The sequence below is a fragment of the Capsicum annuum genome, chromosome 9 (assembly GCF_002878395.1).
Source record: "Capsicum annuum cultivar UCD-10X-F1 chromosome 9, UCD10Xv1.1, whole genome shotgun sequence".
NCBI lineage: Eukaryota > Viridiplantae > Streptophyta > Magnoliopsida > Solanales > Solanaceae > Capsicum > Capsicum annuum.
The window spans coordinates 179,331,250-179,347,356 of record NC_061119.1 but is presented as its reverse complement, the minus strand read 5'-3'; the positions used below and the strand labels follow the sequence as shown (position 1 = coordinate 179,347,356).

At 31.4% G+C, this 16,107-nt stretch overlaps 1 long non-coding RNA gene across 1 annotated transcript; it reads right to left on the bottom strand.

Annotated features, from left to right (window-relative positions):
* Nucleotides 1-204: 204 nt before the first annotated feature.
* Nucleotides 205-2,426, bottom strand: LOC107852300. The gene is made up of 2 exons (XR_001669376.2): nucleotides 2,307-2,426; nucleotides 205-264 (listed from the first exon to the last, which is right to left on the bottom strand). It is a non-coding gene; the product is annotated as an uncharacterized LOC107852300 (long non-coding RNA).
* Nucleotides 2,427-16,107: the final 13,681 nt, after the last annotated feature.

The window sequence follows — 16,107 nt, the reverse complement described above, 5'->3', positions numbered from 1 at the left end:
TCCAACGGCTGATTCCTACATAGCGTAGGTATATAGCCATCAGTAGATGGCTAGCGAGTGACCGCTAACATATATCTCATGATAAGGATAAAGTAATGTCATTTAAACAACCAAGTAAAACCATCCATGATGCATACAACCATATATATATATATAAGTTCTGGGAAAGGGAATTCATGTTTGGCATACATTTAAAACCTTTTACCTGGGTTATGTAACCTTGCCATTTAACCACACCCATGAGCCGTATGGGTTCAGCTCCCCCTGCTGAAAGAGTCTCAGTGAGTGTAGCTGCACAACCAAGAAATATCCCATGAGATGACTAGTACATCCCTTTAATATAAAACGTGACACTCACACGTGGTTATCGAAATCATATCGACAAATATAAGTTTTCAGTTTTGGTCCTCCTAGAACCTCGACCTTCCACGGCTTAGTTACACATCCCGACACTAATGCCCAAATTAAAATCATGTCCAAAAACTTCAATTACCATTTATTAACAAGGCCAATTATTAGTGGTATCGTCATACCAACCATACTTGCAAGATTTATCCATGGCCAAACCATTTAGGTTAAAGGAACTCTCAAGTGCCCTTTCTGTTTACCATATTAACCTCTTAGGAGACTTCCATGTTCTCCACAAGCATAACCAATTAGAACTTAACATTTGTAAATCATTTATAGTTTCATATATAAGCTGAAAACAAGCAAGAGTTCCATTTAAAGAAGTTATGCAATAAATATATGTTTATAAGCATTTTATCAAACACCTTGAGGGCATAATATAATCAAAACCATCATTGATGAATATAAAAGCATAATTAAATCATAGGAAACCATAACCAAGCCATTATAAACAAAACCCCCAATTAATAGTTGAAAACCATAAATCATGCACTATTGAAACCATGAAAACATCCATAAAATTCATGCCTTTTTAGAAGTAGTAAGTAAGAAAGAGACACATGTCTTAAACCGAGAAAAATGATGGAAGAAAATCACCAAAGCAAGCTCCAAAGCAATTCCTAAGTTGAAACTCTAGCTCTCTTGCCCCAAAAGCTCTTGAGTGAATTATGATGTGTTTGAAAATAATTTCTAAGTGTTAATGAATAGAATAATAGGGTAAATAACTTCTTAAGTGTATTAGAAGTCGTGGGTCATAATTAGGGTAAGTAGAAAAATATCCAGAATACCCCCACTTAGGTCCTTTAAAAACTCATCACAGGGATACGACTGACCCTCTTACAAGTCATACCCTTACTTACAATTGATTTCCACCAGTCATACCCAGGCCTTATACTTTGGATCAGACACTATCAAGCATATGACTTATTCAACCAAGTTGTAACCTTAACATACGATCCGTACCCATGATTCGTATCCCTGGCAGAATGAATTACCAGGAGAATCAAACACTGCCCATCATATGAGTCACCGATATGACTCGTACAATCCTTACGACTCGCACCCCTAAGTCGTGACCATTCCAGTGATCAAAATCATCCTACTAACTAACACTGGTTAACTTACGATAGGACCATACCACTCGTACCCCAACATACGGCTTGTACCCTGGAGTCGTATTGGGTCCGAAGAACGAATTTCAATGAAAAATTCTAAGGCCAAAACACAGGATGTAACACCCTTGTACTTTATAACACCAAATATCAATATCTTTTTTACTCCCAACTTGCTCCATTTACAATTTGTGAATTAGAAAGATCTTAGAATTAGTTACCGACTCTATTACGGCAGATATGCTATCTATCCAGATAGAGTGATCTTTTCTCCAAATTTAATCAAACTTTAATGCTAACTTAGTTATCCTTCTTTGTTTACTCTTAACTAATATTCTCGGTGCTTAACTTTCTCAATCAACTGCTAAATCACAAAATCAAGAAATCCATAATTATCCTGAACAATTCACAAAGAATACTTTATTTTTTAAAAAAAAATCATGATATGGAATTATTAAGATCTTCAATAAACACACAAAGATTAAATAATAAAATCATAAAATAAAAGGTTGAAAATTTAACAACAAATTAAACAAAAAAAACCCTAAAAATTACCTTCAACATGCAACATCAAAGATAAGGTAGAAAAAAGAGAGAGAGAAAATTATGATCTGGGATTGTTAAGATCTTCAATAAATACATAGATCAAATACTAAAATCACAAAATAAAATGTTAGAAATTTAACAACAAATTAAATAATCCCCCCCCCCCAAAAAAAAAGTTTACCTTCAACATGCAATGGTAGAGAGAAGGTAGAAAAAAAAACAGAAAGAAAAAACAAATACCTTGCGATTAGAGCAGCAACAACGAAGACCAACAGTTTTGAATGAAAAATATGAAGAAAAATCTGATAAGAGGAATGAAAATAAAGGAGATAAAAGCCTTGTATAGTTGATGTGTCAATGAATAGGTAAAGTATAAAAGCCACCTATTTAATTGTATTGCCACGTAGAAAATGAATCAGCTAAAATGACCAAAATATCCTCGGCCAATTCAAAAAAGGCATAAAGCACATATGTTGATCCATTCCCACACTTCTATATTAGTAGAAAAGAAAGTTTACATGAATTGAGAGGGGAATAAATCATTATGCATAAATGTAATTTTCTTATAAAGATCGGTTGTAACCAAAAATAGATACATAGTACTAAGTTTATTTCACCTAATGCTAAACTTATATGGAACCAATGAATATCCTATTAGTTAGGTTAACGAATTAATATATTTAAAAATATAATACACATATATCAAGTCGTTAAAACACAACTATCCAATCGACCCGTCCTCCCCCCCCCCCCCCCCCCCCCCCAATAACTATACTAAGGAGTTATTTGGTAGGGTGTATAAAATAGTAGAAAATATTATATATTAGTAATACTTGCGTTAGTTATGTTTGCATTAGTTATGCTTGCATTTTCTTTATGCAGTGTTTGGTGTGGTGTATTAAAAATAACTAGTATACGTATCTGCGTGATGAGTGGATAACATTAAAATAATATTCTAATATTTCATGTTGGGATGTCTTGTTTGAGCATGTTAAATTCTATTATCTTGAAAAAGATTCAACTATAATATTATTTCTCATTGAAATGTAAAAATAAAATAATTTTTTCTGTACACTCACCCACCTCCCACCCCTACCACTTCCTCCTTCTCCACCCCTACCCCTCAATTTATTTTTAAAAAAAATCTCGCCCCCACCTCCACCCACCTCCCCTATCTCTAACCAATTTTTATGAATAAAAAGTAATTATAAAAAAATATGTTTCATATTTTGCTTTATTATATTATTCACAATTTCAAGATATTATATTATTTATATTCCCCCACCCCGCTCCCCTACTTTTTTATAAAATCTTACGAGCAATATTTTATTAAAATATGATCTTTTTACTTAATATACTATATAAATAAAAGTAAATAGCGTATTTATATTAAGTAGATAAGAGATTGTTCTTATCCATATAAATATATCATACATTCATTTTCATAATAAAATAATATAAAATAATTAAAGATACATTATTGATAGTTGAAAATTATCTATACAAAAATAGAGCACAAATCAAATGAAAATTGGTGGAGTTAAATTTTTTTAATAAAGGGATTAAAAAATATATTTTTTACTGTTGATTTAAAGTTATTTTACATGCATGTTAATTTATCTATTATATCGTACTTTCTTCATTCCTTTTTATGTACTCTATTTGGATTGAACACACACCTAACCTCTTACTCTTATAAAATTAAAAGTAATTTCACTAATACACTCCTAATTAAAATTTGTAGCTCTTTCCAAATCAATAATGACTACATTTGTTTAACAAGGGCATAATAGGAACATTTTGTTCAAACTATTCTTGAAAGATTAAAGTAGCAACTATTTAGGAATATAAGCACAACCCAAATGAAGCAAATAAAATGAAATAAATGGAGTATTATATATCTTATTTTTAAGATTACAAATCTCAATTTTTATGAAAGCTTGCATATAATTATATTTATATAATATAGTAAAAGCTCTTTACTTTGATCATTTAATGTACTTCAATTTTTTTAAGAAAAAGTTTCTTTTAAATATCTGTTTTGCTAGTTAACATGTACATCAATTGTGATTACACCTACAATTTATAAGTAAATATAAAAATTGTGTGTTTGAAGCCTTATATGAATATTACATATGTAATTTTTTTTCATTTCTAGTAAAACATTAATATACTGATTTAATGATATTTTTTGTGAACTTATTTGATAATGAACAAAAAAATATCTTTAAATAGGTTAACAATTTTAAATTTTAACCCACCAGTTCATGCATGATAGTATTTTTTGAGAAAAAATTAAAATATTAAAAGCTTGGAGTATTAAAAAATTTGGCGAAGTCAGAATTTTCAATTAGAAAGTTTAAAATATAAGAAAATAAATATATGAAGAAAAAATTCAACATTTACCATATAAAAACATAAAATAATTTTAGTTCGATATATACAATCTAGTATTTCGTGAAAGGAAATTCTTGAGCAAAAAATTAAAATATTAAAAACTTGGAGTATTAAAAATTTTGGCAGAGTCAGAATTTTCACTTAGTAAGTTTAAAATATAAGAAAATAAATATATGAAGAAAAAAATCAACATGTACCACATAAAAATATAAAATAATTTTAGTTCTATATAAACAATCTAGTATTTCGTGAAAGGAGATTCTTGAGCAAAAAAATAAAATATTAAAAGCTTGGAGTATTAAAATATTTGACGGAGTCTAAATTTTCACTTAAAATGTTTAAAATATAAGAAAATAAATATATGAAGAAAAAAATTCAACATTTACCACATAAAAATGTAAAATAATTTTAGTTATATATAAACAATCTAATATTTCATGAAAGAAAATTAGATTATAAATTTAAATTTATTTAAAATAGTACATGTGACATCACTTTCAAAAAGCTAGTAAGAGATCATGTATTTGCCAAAAGAGTCTTGAAAATTCTTTAACTTTTATGCAGTGTAGAAAGTAATAAAAGACAAATATAAGGGCAATATTTTAACAGAAAGTTTTTTTTACCTGGTAACATATAGTTGGAATGTAACTAAGGACTATCAAAAGGTTATCTTCTCCCTTAAAAGAAAGTTTTTAAGTTGGTAAGAAATAGTTAGAATGTAACTAAGGACTACCAAAAAGTTACATTCTACCTTATATATAATAAATATAAATATAAATATAAATATAAAAACATAAATAAATAATATATATATATATATATGCATAGACCACCACCACCTACTACTGTTGTTGCTGCTCCATCATCATCATCATTCAGGTTAATATTTATTTTTATTTAATATTTAAATATATTTTAAATAATATTTGAAAAGATTAAGTTTATGAAATAGCAAGAGTTCCTTAGTGTTGTTGCTGTTGTTGTTGCTGCCAACATCATCATCATCCAGGTTAATATTTATTTTTATTTAATATTTAAATATATTTTAATAATATGTGAAATGAATAAGTTTATGAAATAGTAAGAGTTCCTTGGAACTCTTCAATTTTAGGTTTTCAGTTTTAAGTTCTTCTAAGATCTCATTACTATTGAATTTAAATATTTAATATCCTTTAACTGAAAAAATTTATTACAACATTATCAAATTTTGTCCTAAAAACTGTCACATGACTTTCTACTCTTCTGGCACTTAATATATAGAGAGAGAGAGAGATGAATTGCATAATTTCTTAAAAAATCTTTTATATAAAATACCCTTTATAAATATGATATAAATAATATGAAAAGAATTTTGATAAACGATTATGACTTTAACCATGCTAATACATGTATTAAAATCTATTGTATTACTAATATAATAAGTTTCTATACATTAATAATGCACCCTTTAATACCAAATAAAGGATATAATAAATGCAAACATTAATAATACATAGGATGAAAGTTAATACATACATTATTTTTTTCTTTAACACACTCTACCAAACCAAACAACCCCTAACAGCGGGTAAGAACCATCCGAACATGCTGTCAGGTTGATAAAATTTGAGTTGAGATCTTCAAAAACCCATGTAAAACCCTTATCCATTTCACAGAAACAAGAACGGGTTATAAATATGATATAAATAATGTGGAAAGAATTTTGATAAACAATTATGACTTTGACACACTCTACCAAACCAAACACACTCTACCAAACCAAACAACCCCTAACAGCGGGTAAGAACCATCCAAACATGTTGTCAAGTTGATAAAATTTGAGTTGAAATTTTCAAAAACCCACGTAAAATCCTCATTCATTTCACAGAAACAAGAACGAAAACCTATAGAAATAGCCCAAAAATAAGATGAATTTCAAATTTTGACCCCAAATAAAAAAACTTCATAAAAATAGTCTTCAACTACTAAGTAATATATTTTCAGATAAAATTATTTCTGACCAATGGAGTAAATTATATAAATGATCATCATAATGGATAACAACTTCATACATTCATCTTTCAACTTCTTTTTCTTTCTCTTTTTTATTTTGCTTTGATTTTTATTTTTTCTTTTCTCTTTTTATTTTGATTTTTCTCAACTCTTTCTTTTTCCTTTTTTTCCTCTTAACTTCTTTTCTTTTACTTTATTATTTTACTTTGATTTTTTATTTTTTTCACCCCCCCCCCCTCTTTTTGTTCTTTTTAGTTTTTTTCAACCTTTACTTTTTTTTCTTTTACTCCTCTCAACTTCTACTTTTATAAAAGAAAATTATTTTTCTTTGATTTTTATTTTTTTTATTTTTTTCTTCTTAAATTTTTCTCAATCTTTATTTTTATTTAATTTTTTTGTATTTATTTTTATCAACCTTTATTTTTTTTCATTCTTTCTCAACTTCTACATTTTTCTTTTATTTTTATTTTTTTAAAATATTTTTCTTCTTTTTTCATATTTTTTATTATTTTTGTTCTTTTCTTCGATTTTTCCCAATCAAGTTATATCTTATGAGCAAGAGTTGACACTATCACATTATGAAGGCAAAACTTATAACTTTAAAACAACAAGCTACGTTTCATGGACAAGAGTTCACACTACAATATTGTAGAGGCAAGACTTATGACTTTCAAAAAATAAGTTATGTTTCATGGGCAAAAGTTGACACTACCACATTGTGTTTTGATTTATGAGATGTTCTATAACTCTTACCTCAGAGGAAAGACTTGGCTCAAGGACTTTCAAACAACAAATTATGCCCCACGGGCAAGAGTTGACTCTACCATGTTATATTTTCATTTATGAGATGTTCTACAACTATTGCCTTAGAGACAAGACTTAGGTCAGGGACTTTCAAACTACAATTTATGCCCTACAAGCAAGGGTTGACACTACCACGTTATGTATTCATTTAAGAGATGTTCTTGAACTCTTTCCTTAGAGGCAAGACTTAGCTCAAAGACTTTCAAACTACAAATTATGCTCCACGGGCAAGAGTTGACACTACCACGGTATGTCTTCATTTAGGAGATGTTCAACAACTCTTGTCTTAGAGACAAGACTTAGCTTAAGGACTTTCAAACAGCTAATTGTCCACGAGCAAGAGTTCACACTACCACGTTATGCATTTATTTATGAGATGTTGTACAACTCTCGCCTTAGAGGCACGACTCATCCCAAGAATTTTCAAACAAGTTGCGTATATTGAGCAAGAGTCAACACTAACACATTGTGTTTTTTACTTATGAAATGCTTTACAACCATTGTCTTAGAGGTAAGACTCAGCCTAAGGACCATCAAACAACAAGTTATGCCACATGGGCAAGAGTTGACACCACCACATTGTGTATTGATTTATGAGATATTTTATAACTCTTTCTTTAGAGGCAAGACTTAGACCAAGGCCTTTCAAGTAACAACTTGTGAATCATGGGCAGTAGTTGACATTAGCACATTGTATTTTGATTTATGAGATATTATATAACTCTTACCTTATAGGCAAGACTTAACCCAAGGACTCTCAAATAACAAGTTACGCCCCATGGGTAAGAGCTGATACTATCATATATATTTCAATTATTGAGATGTTCTATAACTCTTGCTTTAGAGGTAAAACTTATCCCAAGGACTTTTAAATAACAAGTTACACTCCACGAACAAAATTTGAGACTACCACATTGTGTCTTGATTTATGAGATATTTTATAAATCAAGGACTTTTAAACAACAAGTTATGCCCTATGGTAAGAGTTGACACTACCACATTATGTCTTGATTTGTGAGATGTTCTATAACTTTTGCCTTAGAGCTCGAATTAGTCCAACGACTTTCAAACAACAAGTTAGGCCACATGGGCAAGAATTGATACTACCACATCATGTCTTGATTAATGAGATATTCTATAACTCTTGCCTTAGAGTCAAGTCTTAGCCAACAAGTTACGCCCCATAGACAAGAGTTGATACTATGATATTGTGTCTTGATTTATATGATGTTATATTAGTTTTATCTCTAAGACAAACTTAGCCCAATAACTGTCATGGCCCGATTCCTCAAGTCATGATGGCGCCTACCATAACCTACTAGTAGGCAAGCCAACCCATAGTCCAAAACGACTAGTAACGGACTACTCAATAATATAAAAAAAAAAGAATACAGAATATATTGATTAAAGATCAATACATAGAAGAATCTCAAACCCCGGTGGTATCAGTACAAGAGCTTCTAATATCATAAAAGTACAAAAGTGATATATCAAGAATTATACAATGATACAACTTGTCTCCGAATACAACTTAGAGACTAGTCTAATACATAAGAGAGAGATAAGTAATACCCCAAATGTCAGGAGCTCACTCTAAGTCTCCAAACCAGGGCTGCTCTGCACGATGCACAAATCAGCGGCAATAAACCGTACTATGATCTGCAGGATACAGAAGTATAGTATGAGTACCAAATGAATGGTACTCAGTATGCAACTACCAACTGAGCTCCAAAGATAAAAACAGATATATACAACATACAAACAGAATAGAAACTACACCCAAGAGTCCATAAATCATATAATAAGTCAATGAGAATAATAAGGAAATACTATCGTCTTTATATCCAAGTGTCTAACATAATAAAACTAAGGAAGTATCAGGATGAACTATCTTATTCCAGCTACATTCAACATACATCAATGTCATACCATATATCTCATGTCAATGTACGAATAAGAGTGAAAGAAAGATATATAGTAATATACAAGATGAAGTAAAGACTGCCAAATGAACGACGAAGGAAGGGATATACGGTAGTACCATAGCTTTATATAGCTAGATATTTATATATAGATATATATACATATAAACATGAGGCCATCTCAAGCGTAACCTATATCATTATATTCTCATTTAAGACCTCATTATAACACTTATTGGTATTTAAATACTATCACACTCGGGGTTTTTAATCCACAAGGCTAGATATGAAATAATCATGCATAATAATGCAATCATAAGATAGGAGAGGCTGAAGCCGTACCTCAAATCATGATGCTAGATCAATGACCAATCTGTCATAAGCTAGTCATAATAATAATCATAACAATGGTAACAACAATATCAATTACAACCTGAATAACCAGCTACTTTGGACAACCAAATAACTAGTCGAGCCTATGCGTACCCCCACCGCCCCAGACTTGGAAGGTTCAATCAACATACAACAACACAAGGCATATTCTTCACCCATATTTATACAACCGTCCCATACCAGCTGATAGACATAGGTGCATACTGGTGATAGGTGATGCACATGCAGGAATAAATGTAAAATACATAATCAATATCACATCTCATCATAATTGTCCTCATCATAACTGTCCTCATCAGGACTATCATCATCGTAATCAACATCCAGCCTTGTCAGGTATTAACATATCATCAATAATATCCTCCAACCTTGCCGAATATCAACATATTATTAATATATTCTTTGGCCTTATCGAGTATCAACATATCATCAATAGATCCACCGACCTTGTCGGGTATCAACATCATCACACTAGTATCCTCCAGCCTTGCTGGGTATCAATATCATCACAATAGTATCCTCCGGCCTTGCCGGGTATCAATAGAATCACAATAGTATTCTCTGGCCTTATCGGGTATCAATAGAATCACAATTACCATTATCGAATAAGATACACTAAAATACTCATAATCATGGACATAATACCATGGAATATCTATCTAGACAATGCTTCCCAACTACTCGTTATTAGATAGCCAACAATTATTATTATAATTTCACAAGTTCGCTAGTCATCACGTAACCTCTAGTTATTAGCCTAAACCTTTCTTAGCATAATCCTTATCAATGAGATAACAACTACCATTATTTATTTACTAGTCAACATCTAACATCTAGTCAAGGTTCATTATTAGACCAAAACCATCATTTATCATCCATTCATTATTATCAACAAATCATCCTATATCTGTTAATCATTACTAGACAACACATTACTACTTGTAGCCTAACCATCTTTTCTTAACTGACACCATTCATTAACTAACCATCATTTGCTACCATGTTTTAACTAGGCAAGATTCATTAACTAATACATTAGCTTCCTAGCCATGAAGTTCTATAGTCCCCTAATAGACAACTAGTTTCAATATAGCTTAACCATCTAACAAGAAGAGCAGTCATAAGATCACATTTCAGCTTATAATTACATAATTTGAAATGGTAATAATTATGAACGTACCAAATCTATGCATGCCATCACCAATATTCAATCAGGGGGATAATAAACATCATACTGTATCTTCCTCCATCCCATACCAGAGAGATAAGTATACAATCATATAAATACTTATATTCATAAACTATAATCACATCATTTATAATTACAAACACTTCTCGACTATTGCATTAATTTCATAACACGACCCTTGGCTCATTAATTTATCCAGAATAATCACAACATCATAATTATGGCCTTAGGCCCATGCACGTATCCGGGACTCATATCAATAACCATATTTATAAGTCGTAGCGTACCTCTAATCATCTCATATATAGGACGCATAATATCAATAAATATGTTATCATCTCTCTCACAAGAGGCATCTCACATCTAGGAGGCATAATATATATAGATATGTAATTGTCTATAGAATATCACATATCAATAGGCCATACGTCAAGACAACAAGGAATATGGCTTCTCTAGGCCAATTTACATATCCAAAGGGATCATCGTTTCTATAGGTCCAACAATTATGGCTAAAGAAAATAGCATCTCAATAGGCCAATCATCAAGTGTAAGAGAAAATAATATCTCTACAGGCCACATAATGTATCTAGGAGGAATATCATCTCTAAATGCCCAATATCACTTCCACAAGGAGTATCATAACCATTACTCAAAAGTCACAATCCGAAAACATCATTACAAGTTACCAAGTTATGAAGTAACCTTATTTTAAGGTTTACTAGCCCCATCTATGTCTAACATCCGCAACTAAGTTCACAAGACTTAACATAAGCTCAGGCCTAAGTGGGCCGAACGATCCTACTTCAAATCCACAATTTCCATAATTAGGCGTACTATGCCCCAAACTAGGCTAAGGTATCTAGTTATTCTTCTAGATGTTAAGTAAGCCATATTCAAGCCTAAGATAGTAACTTCAACTAGAAACAAGGGTACTCAAGTCAACTCTACCAAACTTACGATTCCAAAACTATCACACTAGCCCAATAAGGCTAAATATCAACTCTACCAAACTTACGGTTCCAAAACTATCACACTAGCTCAATAAGGCTAAATATACAAATCATGCTTCAAATGCTAAAACCATATTCCAAGCATAGCATTATATCATATCCATACTACAAATTTACCCAAACTAGGGAGAAGGTAATAGGATTCTACAAGGGTATTAAGTAATTCAACCTATAGGTCAAAATGCCCATCTAATCTCCAAACTTATATGTATATTCAATACTAAGTCATTTTATCCAATATCAATCTTAACATTCGCATTCACATGCAATATATATCATACATCATCCATGAAGAAGAGTAGACAGAAGCCTACCTCAAAGTCGAACCATAAAATCCCAAATCATGCACCCTACGTTCGACTCACTTTACAATCCTCAAAATGTCATCATGATGTTTCGGCTTTTGACTAAATATTTTAGGCCTTTTTCTTAGGATGATTGTGTGTTTTCAAGCAACTATTATTGTATTTAACATTGTACTTTGGTGTTTTCAGGATATGAACTGAGCGTGAAGAATAACTTGGATAATCTGGGTAAAACAAGGGAAAAATAACCTGTGACGGATCGTCGACCTAGCGATGAATCGTCAGCCTAAACCGTCGCCTAAAAATAGAATACAGAATCACTGAAAGTCCTACGACGGTCCAGGCGATGGACCGTCGACCCTGCGATGAACTGTCACCTGACCCGTCGCCCAAAAACAGAACATGGAATTACTGGAGCTCTAGAGATAGACCTCGCCCCAACGACGAACCGTCGCTCGACCCGTTGAGCATGAAGTGGCAACTCCGAGTTTGAATCTTAAAACCCCAGTTTTAGAATCATATAAATACTAAGTATTAGGTTTTATTCCGCATCTTTTGAGCAGAGTTTCATACTTTCTCCTCTATTTGAGAGCTGTGTGACACTTTTCATTAAGATTTGAAGTTAGAAATTAAGATATGAGTATTATTCTCTATTTTTATTATTGAAGATCGAGAAAAATAATATTGTAACTTTTGTAAGTACTTTCTTAAAGTTATTTATGAACATCAATATATCTTTGATATCTTACATGGAGATGAGTGGCTAAACTCCCATAACTAGGGTTATGGGAGCCTTGATGTAGAGAGCTGTTTGGGGTTGTGAATCTATTTGATTTTTAACATCTATCTAAATTGCATGAATCTCTCTTCATTATAATGACATCTCTTGGTTGCAAACTTGAGAAGTGAGCCCATGAACACAACTTGTCTGACAAGAAAGTGAATGTTGGGAAAAGAAGCGATTCACATGAAAGTTCATCCATAGGTTTACCCTCTGGGTCAAGGGTTGATGCCCTAACGGGATCAACCCTCATGAGAGTTCTATTGAATGATACATGGATCTTTTAAGTTCGAAAGAAAAAAAAGGGTGAAATACCCATTAGGTTGAGAAACAAGTGGGTAATTCTTAGAATTCAATACTTCTTGCAATTGAAATTGTAAGTTAGAATTCAAGCACAAGTTCACAACCCTAACTATTTGAACATCTTGGTGAACATAACTCTAGTTAACTCATTTCATTAAAATTACACTTGCATTAACTCTCATTAGCTGGAACTCTGTATGATGCAAGAACGAAGGAACATTATTAACATATCAAAACCACCCCCATTTACTTCGAAACCTTAGATCAACAGTATAATAACAGTCACAATACTTAGTGAACACAGTAATCCCTGTAGGATTCGACACCCAATCCAGTTGAGTTCTATATTTGACAGCAACCGCTTACACTTTCATAAGAAAGTTGTAATTTGGGTGTATCACATCAAACTAACAAAGCTATAATCTACTCATCAATATGAGTCTAACGGTATTCGTATTGCACTATTGTGCTTCGGGTCCAAAAATGACATCAAAATCCCAAGTGGGTCCCACATATGGAAAATGAGTTTTCGAAACCAACCCAATGTTCACACATGAACAAGGAATCATAACCCTCAAAGAATGGGTGAAAACTAAGCATACATTGGGCTGAAATCAAGCCCTAAGCTAAATTGGGGTTTTGGGTCCAAACTATGAAATTCAAGCATGAATTCAAGGAATTCTTACCTTAATCTTGAAGATAATCGCGATACAAGATGATAATTAGACTCCCAAGTCACCCCCCAATACCATTTTGAGTTATTACACTCATTTTGGGGTTTCTAGGTCTAAATTGTGAAGGGGAAATGGTCCAAACGCGTCTTAGGACCTTTATATAGCCCCTACAGGTTCTCAGGTGCCGCTATCATGGTCATACAGGCAGCAATCGTGCTCACGCGATTGCACACTTTTGGTGCGATCACGGTTGCACCAGATGCCAGCAGACTGGAAAATGAGTTTTTGACCCTCGAAACTCATACAGAAATCAAATAACATGATCCAATAGTGAATTTTGAGTGTAAACCACATTTTAAATCCATTGGAAGCATCAAAACTTTCATAGGAGATTTTTTAGGCAAAAAAAAGGGGCCACACCTACACTTTCATCGCTTTTCATAAGTTTCGCTCAATAGCCCGAAATAAGTTCGGGAGCCTTGGGACCTGAACCAAGGATCTCCCTAGACTAAACTTGACATTCTAGATGTGATGGCAAAGTCGTATTTTCAATCTGAGATCGTTTCGACCAAATATGGGTCCCATGCCCATTCTTTCCAATTTTCAACTTTCCGACCAATAGGTCGAAATGAACTCGGGTGCATTGGGACCCAAACTAAAGGTCTACTTAGACTAAAGTAGGTATTTCAAATCTGTTGGGGCAGTCAAAATTTTCATCCGAGATCATTTTGTTGAAGTTTTTGCTCGATGACCATTTGGAACTAGCAAAGACTTTTAGATAGGGAATTGGCTCTAAAAACCAAACGAACTGCTCGATAACCGAACCGTCAGTCCTAGCAAATCATAAATGACTTGGGGAAGCTATGGAGAGGCTCAAATGGTGAAGATAAGAATAAATATGGAAAATGACCTGAAGGGTCATTACAAGAACTCCCAAAAGAACAAGTTATGTCAAATGGATAAGTGTTGACACTACCACGTTTTTTTTTTTTTATGAGATGTTCCATAACTCTTGCCTTAGAAGAAAGACTTAACTCAAGGATTTTCAAACTACAAATTATGCTATACTAGCAAGAGTTGACACTACCACATTGCGCCTTGATTTATGAATTATTCTATAATTTTTGTCTTAGAGGCAAAATTTATCCTAAAGAACTTCCTAACAACAATTCATGCCCTTAAATTTACATTGATGACAAAAAAAAGAAAATCTCTTTGCGGATTATCTAATTTTTTATTTATTAGCAAAGTATAATAAAATTAAAAAAAAAAAAGAAAAAAAGATCAAACAAAATAGAGAAATAAAAAAATGAGAAAAAAAAATTGGAGAAAAAAATAAAATTTGAGAAAAATGAAGGAAAAAAAAGAGAAATGATAAAAAAAATAATAATAAAGGTTGAGACAAATAAATTAAAAAAAAAATGAAGAAGTAGATAATATTTGAGAAAAAAAATAAAGGTTGAGATAAATGAATTAAAACATGAAAATAAAATTAAGGAAAAAATTAAAAATTAAAAATAAAAATAGAATTTGAAAGATAAATAAGTATGAAAAGTTTAAAAATATTTGAGATGTAGAAGAGCAAAATTATACTTATACTATACTTTAAGGGGCCGTTTGGTTTGCGGTATTAAAGTCAATAATCCCGGAATAAAACTTTTTATCACACTTTTGGTTGTAAATATTTGAGATAACTTATCTCAGGACTAATAATTAGTCCTGGGATAAGTTATCCACCTAATTGGTGGGATAACAATCGCAAGACCATTTCTCTTTGGTATAAAATTATACAAGGACTAAAATACCCTCAAAATCTATGATTTCATTTCACACATCTATATATATATATATACTAGTATTTTAATCATGAATTTTAATAAAAGTTAAATACTTAATAATTTTGACCTAAATTTTATATTTACATTAAAAACTTATTAGTAATATATAATAATTTATCAAAAATTCAAATCTAAAATTCAAAATTCTTATTCCATCGTTATCTCCAATTATCTGCTTTCATTGACCCGCCTTACATAAAGTATTTCTTTTAATTCACCCATATATATATTTTTTATTTATGAATATATTATACGTTAAATTTATTTGAATAATTATTCTCTAAAAAATAATAAAAATATCAACACCATTGTTGAATTACATATTTTAAATTAAATATAATCACTTGAAAATGAATTATTATGGTATATATCAATTAAAATAAATTCTAATATATTATATGAGTGATATGTGTTTAAATGAAATAAAATA